Source organism: Giraffa tippelskirchi, chromosome 4, assembly GCF_054371585.1.
Source record: "Giraffa tippelskirchi isolate mGirTip1 chromosome 4, T2T-mGirTip1v1.2.pri, whole genome shotgun sequence".
NCBI classification, from domain to species: Eukaryota; Metazoa; Chordata; class Mammalia; order Artiodactyla; family Giraffidae; genus Giraffa; species Giraffa tippelskirchi.
In genome coordinates, this window is record NC_137278.1 from 185,530,040 (window position 1) to 185,544,689 (window position 14,650).

Here is a 14,650-nt window from a genome sequence, read left to right on the forward strand (position 1 = left end):
TCCTCACCCCACCTCACCTAATCTCTTATTAGTGTGAAGTGTTCATGCTGAAAGGTGTTGTCCTGCTCCATTTACTTTCCATGTAGTGGAATCTTTTCATTGCATGCATAGTCAAGAATGACACAGTTATCTATTCAAAGGGCAAATCCAATCGTGTCAATCTCCTGTTCAAGATGCCTCAGCAGTTTTCTACTGCTTGAAGCTGAGGACTACAATCAAGGTCTGGCTTGATTTCAGGCTCCTTCACTACCAAAGCCTGTCCTAAGCTTCTGGCTTCTTCCCCTCCTATTAATTAACTCCTACTCACTCTTCAGATCTCAGCTCAGATTTACTTCTGTGAGAAAGTCTTCCCCACCATCTCGACCACACCTGTCAAGGTCACCTCTTACATGCTTTCAAAACAATCTTTCCAGAGCCAATAGTTACATGATTAAATTACTGGTCATACCTCCCTACCAAAAGTAAAAGTCTGCAGAGGCCATATCTATTTTTGCTCACAATTACATCTCCAACAGCCATACCGAGTGCCTGGCACTTAGTAGGTGTCCAATAAAACTTGGCTGGATGAACGGGAAAAGAAGTATTAGAAATTTTTTCCTGCCTAGTACATATACTTTTCTAATTAATTTTCCTGAATTTAAACTTGGGCTTCCCAGGTGTCAGATATTAAAGAATCTGCCTGAAATGCAGGTGACCTGGGTTCGATCCCTGGGTCAGGAAGATCCCCTGGAGAAGGAAATGGGTACCCACTCCAGTATTCTTGCCTAAAGAATTCCATGGACAGAGGAGCCTGGAAGGCTACAGTCCATGGGGTCACAAAGAGTTGGACACAACTTGTTAAATACTGTTAAACCCACAGACAATGCACTGATCCAGTAAGCCTTTATTCAGCAATTCTTGAATCAGGAATCATCTAATCTAGCAGATAGAAAGAAGCTCCAAAGAACTGTGCAACATGAGTGATCTTACAGACCAAAGCTAACAGAATCAAGGAATTATACAAGCATCCACTAATTGGTTAAAGCAGCACTGCCTTCCTTATATGGAGTAAAGAAGATCTCTAGTTGGGTGACATAACTTGTGCTGAGCAGGCAAGTGCTGACTTGGAGAGCTTCCTTTTCTGGGAGAGCTGAGCAGAGATACTTAGGTAAGTTTTGGTTTGCTGATATGGGCCTCAGCATGAGCAATGCCATCTTAGGCCTATTTTAGATTTTATGCCACTACTTATTCCAGGATGTAATCTCAAACCCTGATTGGGTGGCTGGGACTGGATACAGCCTACCTCTGTAAACAACTAGAAAACTGGACGTGTGTACGAGCTAAGTTGTTTTAGTCGTGTCTGACTCTGTGACACCCCATGGACTGTAGCCCACCAGGCTCCTCTGTCCATGGGATTCTCCAGGCAAGAATACTGGAGTGGGTTGCCAATTCCTCCTCCAGGGGATCTTCCTGACCCAGGGATAGAACCTGAGTCTCTTATGTCTCCTGCATTGGCAGGCAGGTTCTTTACCACTAGCACTACCTGGGAAGCAAACTAGTATTTTTGAAACAGGAAGGAAGGGGGCAGGGCACAAACTTTAAAAGAATGACATACCCCTAGAACATGACATAAACTGATTAGAACCAAATAATCCAAATAGTCCAGTTCCCCTCTAACTTCAGTCTCAGTGCCTTAATAAATGCTCATTGTAATACATCAGCAAGCTAAGTGGCATACCCACCAGCACCATGACAGTTCCAAGGTGGACCATTAAAGATCAAAAGGTGGGCAGTGGCCCAGTTCCTGGATATCCCATCCTTTACCTGAAATAGAATAATCTTCCTACTCATTAGTCTATGAAATTGCCCACTCCTGTAAAAACTAAAAACAGCAATCTTATGGCAGAAAGTGGAACTAAAGAGCCTCTTGATGAAAGTGAAAGAGGAGAGTGGAAAAGCTGGCTTAAAACTCAACATTCAAAAAACTAAGCACATGGCAGCAGATCCCATCACTTCATGGCAAATAGATGGGGAAGCAATGGAAACAGTGACAGACTTTATTTTCTTGGGCTCCAAAATGACTGCAGATGGTGACTGCTGCCATGAAATTAAAAGACACTTGCTCCTTGGAAGAAAAGCTATGACAAACCTAGACAGCATATTAAAAAGCAGATATTACTTTGCCAACAAAGGCCCATCTAGTCAAAGCTATGTTTTTCCAGTAGTCATGTATGGATGTGAGAGTTGGACCATAAAGAAAGCTGAGTGCCAAAGAACTGATGCTTTTGAACTGTGGTGTTGGAGAAGACTCTTGAGAGTCCCTTGGACGGCAAGGAGATCAAACCAGTCCGTCCTAAAGGAAATCAGTCCTGAATATTCACTGCAAGGACTGATGCTAAAGCTGAAGCTCCAGTACTTTGGCCACCTGATGCAAGGAACTGACTCACTAGAGAAGACCCTGATGCTGGGGAAGATTGAGGGTAGGAGGAGAAGGGAACAACAGAGGATGAGATGGTTGGATGGCATCACCAACTCAATGGACATGAGTTTGAGCAAGCTCCAGGAGCTGGTGATGGACAGGGAAGCCTGGCGTGCTGCAGTCCAGGGAGTCACAAAGGGTCAGACATGACTGAGCAACTGAACTGAACTGTAAAAACGGACAACCCCATATTCTGGGGCTGCTCTCGCCTTCTTAGATGGCCCACACTCTGTCTTGTCTGGAATGAAGATTGCTGGGAGAAATATCAACAACCTCAGATATGCAGATGACACCAGCCTAATGGCAGAAAGTGAAGAGGAACCAAAGAGTCTCTTGATGAAGATGAAAGAGGAAAGTGAAGAAGATTGCTTAAAACTCAACATTCAAAAAACGAAGATCATGGAATCTGGTCCCATCACTTCACAGCAAAAAGATATCACTTTGCCAACAAAGGCCCGTCTAGTCAAAGCTATGGTTTTTCCAGTAGTCATGTATGGGATGTGAGAGTTGGACTGTAAAGAAAGGTGAGCATCATGAATTGATGCTTTTGAACTGTGGTGTTGGAGAAGACTCTTGAGAGTCCCTTGGACTGCAAGAAGATCAAACTGATAGGGATAGAATAGGATAGTTATACAAGTAGTTGTAGAAGTCCCAATAGGTGACTATAGATTGAGAAGGAAACCTAGGAAAATTTGGGAGGCCATTATTAAGCCAATGATAGCTCAAGAAAGCTAATGGAACATTATTCAATGAAGCAGGCTTGCTTAATTATAAAACCATAAACAAAACCACAAGATATGCCCCAGGTGACTAGATGGAAGAAAGGTCACCACCTTTGTAATAACAAGATAATCCTAGTTTGACCTCATAGGGTCAGACAATTTCCTGCCTAATATGAAGGAGGAGCTAATGATGTATGTCGGCATCTACATCTACCTGAAGAAGGCAGTCTTTTCTCATCCCCTTTTTTCCATTACTAATTGTAGTCCACTCAATCCTCCGGGCAGAAGTCCCTCACCTGCCCAACTGCATCTCTTATGAACGTCCTATACTAATAAATCTACTTCTTGCCTATCACTTTGCCTCTCAAAGAGGATGCGATGATTGGATGGCATCACCAATTCAATGGATGTGAGTTGGAACAAACTCTTGGAGATTGTGAAGGACAGGGAAGCCTGGTATCCTGCAGTCCATTGGGTTGCAAAGAATGGGACATAAGTGACAACAGCAACAAGGGAACAAAAAAATGCAGAAACAAAGGACTGTTATCAGCAAGAGAAGTAATAATAGCAAAGATAATAAATCAGTTGTAAAGATTCCTAGTTGTGCTGCAATGGTAAAGACTAGCCTAAAGCTCGGTCTCGAGCTGTTTTTTAGATTTAAATTTCCTCTCAGGCCCTTTGGCTCAGATGGTAAGCAATCTGCCTGCAATGCAGGAAACTTGGGCTATATCCTTGAGTGAGAAAGAACCCCTGGAGAAGGGAATGGCTACCCAGTCCAGTATTTCTGTAGTCCAGTATTCTTGCCTGAAGAATCCCATGGACAGAAGAGCCTGGTGGGTTACAGTCCATGGGGTCATGGACATGACTGAGTTGGATACACTGAGCAACTATTACTAACTTTCAGGCCCATTAACCACCAGATCAACTGAAATCCAAGGGACCAAGATGTTGACTTTTCTGACTCTCAGTGACTTCAATCAACTAAAGTTTGGACTGGACTGCCCAGTGTGTTCAGTCATGTCCGACTCTTCGTGACCCCATGTACTATAGCCCACCAGGATCCTCTGTCCGTGGGATTTTCGAGGCAGAACTACTGGAGTGGGTTGCCATTTCCTAATCCAGGGGATCTTCCCTATCCAGGGATCCAGCCAGAGTCCCTAGGGTCTTCCTCATTGCAGGCGGATTCTTGACCTGTTGAGTCACGGGGGATGGCCAAATCCCTTTATGAATATGCATGAACCCTTAGCTTAAAACTTCCCCAATTTTGCTGTCCGAGGAGACACTACTTTGGGAAGGATCCTTGGTGTTCTCCCTACTTGCTGCAAGTAATAATAAATCCTTCCTTTTCCCAATTCTGTCTTTTGGCTCAACATCCACCAAGAGGCAAACCCAGTTTTCAGGTAAAAGACATAAGGGCAAGGAATTTCACCAGAGTTAAACAGCAATACATTTCCTAATGATAAAAAAGTCAATTTATTGAGAAGACATGGCCATCCTAAATATGCATGCACCTAATATCAAAATTTCAAACTATGCTAAATGAAACCTGACAGAACCAAAGAAACTAGACGGAATCAAAAGGAGAGATAGAAAAATTCACAGTCACAATTTTACTTGGAGCTTTTAATACTGCTCTCTGAGCAACTGACAGAACAAAAAGACACAACAACATCTCTAAGGACACAAGGGACATGAAACAATATTATCTTTTCAAGTACACATGAAATATTTATCAAGACAGATAATATTCTGAGCCATAAACTAAGTCTTAATAAATACAAAATGATTGAAAAACTGTAGAATGTTCCTTTCCACTACAGAATTAAATTGGAAATTAATTGCAAAAGTTATCTGGAAAGCTGCCCAGATATATAGATATTACACACGTCCTCATAACTCATGGGTTACAGAAGTTGCAAAGGAAATTAGAAAATAATTTGAAATAAAATACAATCCATCTAACATAGTGAATAAAACGAATAAACCTCTAGCTAGACTGATTAAGAAAAAAGAAAGGGGATATAGAAACTAACAATATCAGGAATAAAAGAGGGGACATCTATGAAGGTATTAAAGGGCTAATAAGGAGGTAGGTAGCATGAACAACTTTATGCCAATCAATAAAATGGGTGAATTCACTGAGGACATAAATTGCTAAAACTATTTCAAGAAACAATAAAAACATTGGAATAGTCTTATATCTAGTAATTAAATAAAATTTATATTTAAATATCTTTCTGTAAAGAAAAATTTACATCATATGGCTTCACTGGTGAATTCCATTAAACATTTAAGGAAGAAATAATACACAAACTCTTTCAGAAATTAGAGGAGGAAGCTCTTATATGTTACTTTATGAGGTCATTATCTGCCAACACCAAAACCACATGAAGTAAGTCATCATAAGAAAACTGCAGATTAATGTTTCTGAAGGACAGACATAAAAATCCTTAACAAAGCATTAGCAAATTGAACCCCAAAATAGAAATCTAAAGGACCTAAACTAGCCAAAACAATCTTAAAAATGAACAAAAATGGAAAACAAACCATTTCATTTTAAGACACAGTAATTCAGGGGCATTCCAGGTGGCGCTAGTGGTAAAGAACCCAGAACCCGACAGCCTATGCAGGAGACATAAGAAGCTCAGGTTTGACCCCTTGGTTGGGAAGATCCCCTAGAGGAGGGCATGGCAACCCACTCCTGTATTCTTGCCTGGAGGATCCCATGGACAGAGGAGCCTGGCAGGATATAGTCAATGGGGCAAAGAGTCAGACACGACTGAAGCAACTTAGCATGCACAAACGCATAGTAATTCAGACCATGTTGTACTGGGGAAATAACAGAGACATAGACCAATGGGACAGAACAGAGTCTAGAAACAGATGTGTGTGTGTGTGTATATATATATATATATGTACATATACATACATATGCATATATAATACATACAATTACATATATAATTCATAAATAATTTTATTATATATAATTTGTAAAATAATGTATACCATGACATACATTATATAAACTATGCTTTATATATTTCTTTTTTCAACTGATTTTTGCTGTGTGAAAGCAATTCAATGGGAAAAGTCTTTTCAACAAAAGGTGAACCACTGGATATCACATGAAAAAAAGTGAACATTGATCCTTATAGATAAATATTAACTCAAAATGGATCATATACATAAAAGCTAATAATATGTAAGTTCTAGAAAATATATTGGAGAAAATCATCACAACCCTGGTACAGGCAAAAATTTCTCAGGTGAGATACAATCTAATCACCGATTACAGAAAATTGGTGTTGATAAATAATACTTTATCAACATTGAAACCTTGTTCTTTGTTGACACTGTAAAGAAAACAGAGACAAACCATAAAATCTAAGAAAATATTTGTAAAACATATATTTAATTTTATATCCAGAATATATGTATCCTAAAATTCAATAATAAGTAAACAACCCAATAATAACTTGACAAAAAGTTAGTATAGATTCTTAACAAAAGAAGACACATTTGGCCAATAGCACATGAAAACACACCAATATTCATTAGAGAAAGCAATTTAAAAGTACAGTAAAAAAAAAAACAAATAAAAGTACCTTAAGGACTTCCCTGGTGGTTTAGTAGATGGGAGTCTCCTGCTAATGCCAGGGACACGCAGTCAGTCCCTCATCTGGAGGATTCCACATGCCACAGAACAACTGAGTTCTTGAGCCACGATTACATAGCCCATAGTGCCGCAACTACTGAAGCTTGAATGTCCTAGAACCTGTGCTATGCAACAACAGAAGCGACTACAATGAGAAACCCAAGAACAACAACGAAAGACCCAGTGCATCCAAAAATAAATTAATAAAATATAAGCAAGTGCCTAAAAAAAAAAAAAGTATAGTGCAATACCACAATATCCTAAATAGAATGGAGGATTCCCTGATAGCTCAGGGGGTAAAGAACCCACCTGCAATGCAGGAGATGTGGGTTCAGTCTCTGGGTTGGGAAGATCCCCTGGAGGAGGAAACAGTAACCCGCTCCAGTATTCTTGCCTGGAAAATCCTATGGACAGAGGAGCCTAGCAGGCTGAAGTCTATGGGGTTGCAAAGAGTCGCATGCAACTGAGCACGCATGCAAATATAGAATGGCTAAAACTGACTGATAATACCAGGTGTTAATAAGGATACGGAGCAACTGCAACCCTCAGAGTTGCTGGTAGTAAAGTAGTCTAACCACTATGGAAAACTATTCAGCAGTTTCTTAAAAAGTTAGACTTACACCTAACCATATGACCTATCGACTCCACTTCTATGTATCTAGTCCAACAAAATGAAAATGTATGTCCACACTTTTTATATCAATGTATATGAAGCTTTATTCATAACATCAAAAAACTAGAAACAGCCCAAACATCCATCAACAGATAAATGGATATAGAAATTCGGTATATCCATTCAATGGAACATTATTACCATCAATAAGGAATAAATTATTTAAATATATCTGCAACAACATGAATGAGTTTCAAAAACATTATGCCAGGCCAAACAAGCCAAATCCCCAAAGCAAACACCGTACGAGTCTATTTATACAAAATTCTAGATAAAGCAAACCAATCCACAGGGTCAAGAAGTACATCAGTGGTTGCCTGGGGTGGAGGCTGTCAGGGGTGGGTTGGGGGCATGATTTGCCAGGGCACAAGGGAACATTTTGGGATTTATGGTTTTCTCATCATACTTGGGTTTGAATCATTCTAGAAAGTCTCATAGCTAAGGTTTGAAAGTCACTTAGGGGAAGAAGTTCTCATTGGATGGATATGATCTATACCTTGATTGTGGTAGAGGTTATGGGGGACATATATATTTGCAAAAAAAAAAAAAAATCACCTAACCATACATCTAAAATGGGTGCATTTTATTTTATGTAAATTACAGCTTACTAACAGTTCATCTAAAAAATGAAATGGTTTAAAAAAATGCAATTTTCTTGGATACCCTCCAGACTTAGTGAATCAGAAAGCTGAGATGGTGGGGGGACTTCCCTGGTAGTCCAGTGGCTAAGACTCCATGCTCTCAATGCAGGGCGCCGGGGTTCAAGCCCTGGTCAGGGAACTGGATGTCACATGCTGAAACTAAAGATTTCCAAGCCACAACAAAGATCAAAGATCCCACATGCCACAATTAAGACCCGGTACAGGCAAACAGCTCAAACAGTAAAGCATCTGCCTGCAGTGCAGGAGACCCGGGTTCAATCCCTGGGTCGGGAAGACCCCCTGGAGAAGGCAATGGCTACCCACTTTGCTATTCTTGCCTGGAGAATTTCATGGACGGAGGAGCCTGGCAGGCTACAGTCTATGGGGTCGCAAAGAGTAGGACATGACTGAGTGACTAACACAGGCAAATAAATACTTATAAATAGCCAGGATGGTCAAGAATTTATGTTAAAACAAAATCCCCAAATGATTCTGTTGATCAGCTAGGCTTAAGAAAAGCAGATACTTTAGGAAACACGGAGAGTCAGACTTGCTAAAATTTGACTATAAACAGTATATTCCCTGGGTTTCACCAGACATCAAATGAAGCTGCTAAGTGAACATTGTCCTTGGGTGCTCTTGACCATCATTAGTCTCTTAGCTTCAACCTGATCCACTTTCTGGCGGTAGGTAGCTCCCTCTGCCCCCAGTTCTCATGTTTTTATACTATCATTGACTATTGTTTCCTAGTTTTTACCTTTTTCTTCTTTTTTTTACCTTGCCACCAGTCTTGTGGTATCTCAGCTCCCTAAACCAAGGATTGAACCCAGGCCATGGCAGTGAAACCCTGGAATCCTAACCACTAAACCACCAGGGAACTCCCTAGATTTTACCTTCTTTACTTTTTACTTCCTTTTTCTTTTGTAAAAGGAGGTAAAGGGATCATAGCTTATATACTGTACCCACAAAGTATTATGTGCTGATTCCTGTATTTGGTTGATCCACTGGCATCATTTGAGAATTGATGGCTGGACTTTGAAAGGAATCACAGGTCTCCCTTGAGTTTTCCAGAAGTGTTAAGGTCAAAGCCTAAGTGCTTCTTTAGACCTGAGGACTTTTGAACAAGATAGGAGATTTACATAGTACTATCCCAGATTGTTCAGCAGTAAAGAATCCACCTGCAATGTAGGCAACCTGGGTTCGATCCCTGGGTTGGGAAGATCCTCTGGAGAAGGAAATGGCAACCTACTCCAGTATTCTTGCCTGGAAAATCCCATGGACAAAGGTGCCTGGTGGGATACAGCCCATGGGGTCACAAAAGTTGGACATGATGTAGCGATGAACAATAACAACAATTTTTGAAAACAGGGCTAGTTTTGATTTTAAAATGTGACTCTGCAAATCATCTATTACAATGTCTTCAATTACCTCTGAGCCACTCCACCAGCAATCAAACAAGCCAAACCAAAGCTCTGAGGAGAACCTGTGAATTATATTGCTGTCCCTGAGATTTCCTTGGAGATGATCCTTTTACAGTATCAAATTCTACCAGACCAACTTACAAACAAATTTTCCTTGGCATCCTGACCCATGACGTTTCTTTTTGGCAGCTGATCTGTCTTCTTTCAGAATCAGTTTTTCATGATTTTGAGCTGAGCCTGTTCCTGAAATAATGATCACCTGGCTTCACTGACTGAGCTCAACCGGGGATGTGCTGGAGTTTGTCCTTTTGGAAATGTAAGTGAAATGTAACAGGCCACAAAGAGCTGTATTTTCTAAAATGGCTTCTTCTCTTTACACTCTTGGCCTTGAATCAATCTTGAAAGTTTTATGGCTAAGATCTGGAGGTCACGTGGGTTCAGAAGCCCTCATCAGGTTGATTTTAACTGACTGACTAGCTTATCTCCTATTTCAGGTCCAGTGTGAACCTTAAAAATGGAAATTTAGGGATGGTTTCCCTGGTAGTCCAGTGTTTAAGAATCCACCAGCCACTCAGGGGATATGGGTTCGAGCCCTGGTCTTGGAAGATTCCACGTGCTGTGGAACAACTAAGTCCACGAACCATAACTACTAACAGAGCTCTACAGCCTGAGAGTGGGGACTACTGAGCCCACACACAGCAACTATTGAAGTCCATGTGCCCTAGAGGCCGTGCTCCACAAGAGAAGCCACCACAGTGAAAAGCCTGGCACGACCACAAAGAGTAGCCCCCGCTGGCCACAACTAGAGAAAGCCCAGGAACAGAAATGAAGACCTAGCCAAAAATAAATTAAATAAACAAATATTTTTAAAAAATAAATAAAAACATGAATCTATTTTCTGTTCCTTATTCTAAAACTAAGGCATGAATGCTTGCCAAAAAAATTCGAGAATGTAGACGTCTTTAAGGATCCAGGATTAACATATCATGTATATCAGGTTTTTCTGCAAATGTATAGTATACACCTGTATTTTTAACAACATAGAGTCCTGTGAAACATACTATTTTATCAACTACCCTTTTCACTAAATATACAATGAACTGCTTTCATAGATTAAATACACCAAAAGAAATGGCTGCTTACAACGCATATTCTCTATTTGAACAGGTCGAAGATGGACAGGTAAGTCGTGGGGTACCGCCCTTTGACTCACTCAATACCCACTTCAACTCCATTCTCACTGCCCTCCTTAATTCTAAAAGCTGGAAAAATAAGCACTTCCTTTTCCAGATACCCCTAAGGTCGGCTTCCCTGGTGGCTCAGACGGCAAAGAATCAGCCTGTGATGCAGGAGACATGGTTCGATCCCTAGGTCAGGAAGATTCCCTGGAGAAGAGAATAGACACCCACTCCAGTATTCTCGCTTGGAAAATCCCATGCACAGAGGAGCCTGGTTCCCTATATAGTCCACGGAGTCGCAAAGAGTCGCGGAGTCGCACACGGTGGCTTCCTGCTCTCCACAGGTGGCCCCAGGCACAGCCATCAGGGAGCGGGGAGCCGGGCTCCCTCACAACAACCCCAAGTCTCCAGCCAGCCCCTAGATACTTCTCTGTTGGACTTCTTAGGGCATGAGATGAATAGACACCTTAATTTAAACCACTAAAAAACTGCAAAATGCCTCTGGGTACTCGCCCGGTTATTTTTTTCTAAGAAAAACTCGCAGAAGTAGAATTATCGGATTAAAGATACGTCTTAAAATACTTTTGAAACATTTTATCAACGGACACTGCCACCAACCCTGAACTGTTACTGACCTGGGTCCTTGGGCTCTTCAAGCAATAGAAACTGACAAGAGGTGAGACGAGAATTTCAGGCAAGGCTTTCTTAAGTCTCCCGCGGAACCACTGGGGACTGAAAACTAGAAACAGGTGCCGAGGAGAGCGGGCTGGTTCCTTAAACAAGGTGAGGGTAGGGGCAGATCGGTGGGTGGGGCAGGAGGCGTGGCTTAGGGGGTCTGCCCACCCCTTGGTGGTGCTGTGTGCAGGGCTCATGCGCAGTACCCTGCTTTTTTTTGCTCCCGGCACTTCAGAAGTGGCCGTTGGTTTGTAGCCTTTTTGTATCTTATTGCTCATAGTTGCCATGACCGAAGTTATTTTTAGTCCTTTATTAGTGTCTTTGTATTCTGTTGCTCGAGGAGGTGGTTACACTCTGCACTTTAGTAAAGGCTCCCAAGGTTCCCAACTAATCATATGGTGCAAGCACACTGGTCACATGCATGCGTGCTTTCATGACCAACTTTTTGCAGCCCTATGGACTGTAGCCCACCAGGCTCTTCTGTCCATAGAATTCTCCAGGCAAGAATACTGGAGTGGGTTGCCATTCGCTTCTCCAGGTGATGTTCCCGACCCAGGGATCGAACCCAGATCTCCTGCATTGCAGGCAGATTCTTTACCACTGCACCATGTGGTAAGCCCTGGGTCCCAAGGCCCAGCCTATCTCTATTTGAGTATACTCCTTTCTCTGCTGTGCATGCGTGCTAAGTCGCTTCAGTAGTGTCCGATTCTATGCGACCCTATGGCCTGTAGCGGAGAAGGCAGTGGCACCCCACTCCAGTACTCTTGCCTGGAAAATCCCATGGACGGAGGAGCCTGGTAGGCTGCAGTCCATGGGGTCGCTAAGAGTCGGACACGGCTGAGCGACTTCACTTTCACTTTTCACTTTCATGCACTGGAGAAGGAAATGGCAACCCCCTCCAGTGTTCTTGCCTGGAGAATCCCAGGGACGGGGAGCCTGGTGGGCTGCCGTCTATGGGGTCGCACAAGTCGGACACGACTGAAGCGACTTAGCCAGCAGCAGCAGCATGGACTGTAGCCCTCCAGGCTCCTCTGTCCATGGAATTCTCCAGGCAAGAATACTGGAGTGTATTGCCATGCCCTCCTCCAGGGGATCTTCCGGATCCAGGGATCTAATCCGCAGTCACTTAATGTCTCCTGTACTGGCAGGCAGGTTCTTTAGCACTAGAACCCCTGGGAAGCCCATGCGCACGTTAAGAATAGTTAACCTGCTACTGCTGCTGCTAAGTCGCTTCAGTCGTGTCTGACTCTGTGCGACCCCATAGACGGCAGCCCACCAGGCTCCCAGGTCCCTGGAATTCTCTAGGCAAGAACACTGGAGGGGGTTGCCATTTCCTTCTCCAATGCATGAAAGTGGAAAGTGAAAAGTGAAAGTGAAGTCGCTCAGTTGTGTCCGACTCTTGGCGACCCCATGGACTGCAGCCTACCAGGCTCCTCTGTCCATGGGATTTTCCAGGCAAGAGTATTGGAGTGGGGTGCCATTGCCTACTCCTGAGATCTGCCGTTTTAAAATTTCCCAGCTTCTGATGTATAGCAAAAGCCACCACAATACTGTAAAGTAATTATCCTCCAATTAAAATAAATAAGAAAAACCATTGACAAGGCTCTAAAAAAATTTTTCCCCAGCTTCATTGAGACAACAGACATATCATATTGTATAAGTTTACTTCTTAAATTTTGAAATGCACAATGTAGATTATGGATTGCATTATCTTTCTTTTTTGGGGGCACCATTTCCAAACTGATAGATTAAAAAAGGATACCTCATTGTTTCCATTTGTCTATCTTGGCTTACTAGGGATAATGCATATGTTTAGTAAATGCCTGTATTCTTTCTTTTGTAAATTTCAGGTTAGGTCAGGGCACTAACTTACTGGAAGCAGCCTGCTTCCCTCCTCTTTGCTTGTGGGCAGTGTTAGGGGAAACAGCTAGCAGCCAGTTTGTTTGAAATTCCAGCAACTCTATTACATCCCTGTCACTTTCCCATAGGATGTTACAGACATGATCTCCGTTTCAGGCCTGCTCTTTGGCAGTCCAAATGTCTCCACAACCCTAGCACACTTGGGAAGGACCTTGGTAAGAGATGTCTCCAAAAAAAAAAAAAGTTAGGGATCCTTTGAGCATCTGCTACTTTCAGGCATATGCTGAACAAGTTTCTGAACAGCTTAAGTTGCTACTTGTCATCCAAAGGGCTGAGTCATTCATCTTCTTATGTTGGGTGGAACCAGACACCCTAACAGTCAGAGGATAGCAATTTCTTACAGGTGACACGAATGTCTGTGCAGAAATCACATTCAGCAAATAATATCATTTGGGTAGATCATGTAATGGATTCTTTCATGGTTGCTACTCCATGTTGTCGTGGAATGACATGTCTATATTTACACAAAAATATTTTTTTGTAAATTTAACAGAATTATATTTTACTTATTATTATTTTTTTAGCTGCATTGCACAGCATGTGGGATCTTAGTTCCCCAACCAGGGATCAAACCCTGCACCCCCTGGAGGGTGAAGTCTTAACCATTGGGCCACCGGGAAAGTCCTATTTAAATATTTTAACTATGTTTTTGTAATCACCCAAGGCTAATGAGAATAAGAAAGTATGAATTGGGTACAAGGGCTAAAGTAAAAATCCTCAGCCTTTTCACACATGTGTATGTCTGGATGCTAGCTTTCTGAGTCATTTTTCATTAATGATTTGTAGCCTGCATGGCCGAAGAGGGACTCACAGGCTCTGGATGACTCATAGACACTGAGGCTTCCAGTTCAAGGAGCAGACTGGTGATGATTTGCAAGTATTGACTGCAAGAAGCATCATCCTTGGGAAGATGGGCTGGTATCTCCTTCCCCTCTCAAAGTTTTCAACTTAGGCCCTGCAATAGGAGGCTGACTTCTATGGACTATATGTTGTTTTTTTGTTCAGTCACCAAGTCGTGTCCAACTGTTTGCAACCCCATGGACTGCAGCACACCAGGCTCCTCTGTCCTTCATTGTCTCCCAGACTTTGCTCAGAGTCGGTGAGCTATCTAACTATTTCATCTTCCACTGCGCTCTTCTCCTTTTAACTCCAATCTTTCACAGGATCCGGGTCTTTTCCAATGAGTCGGCTCTTTGCATCAGGTGGCCCAAAGTATTGGAGCTTCAGCTTCAGCATCAGTCCTTCCAATTCAGGATTGACTGGTTTGATCTCCTTGCAGTTCAAGGACTCTCAAGAGTCTTCTC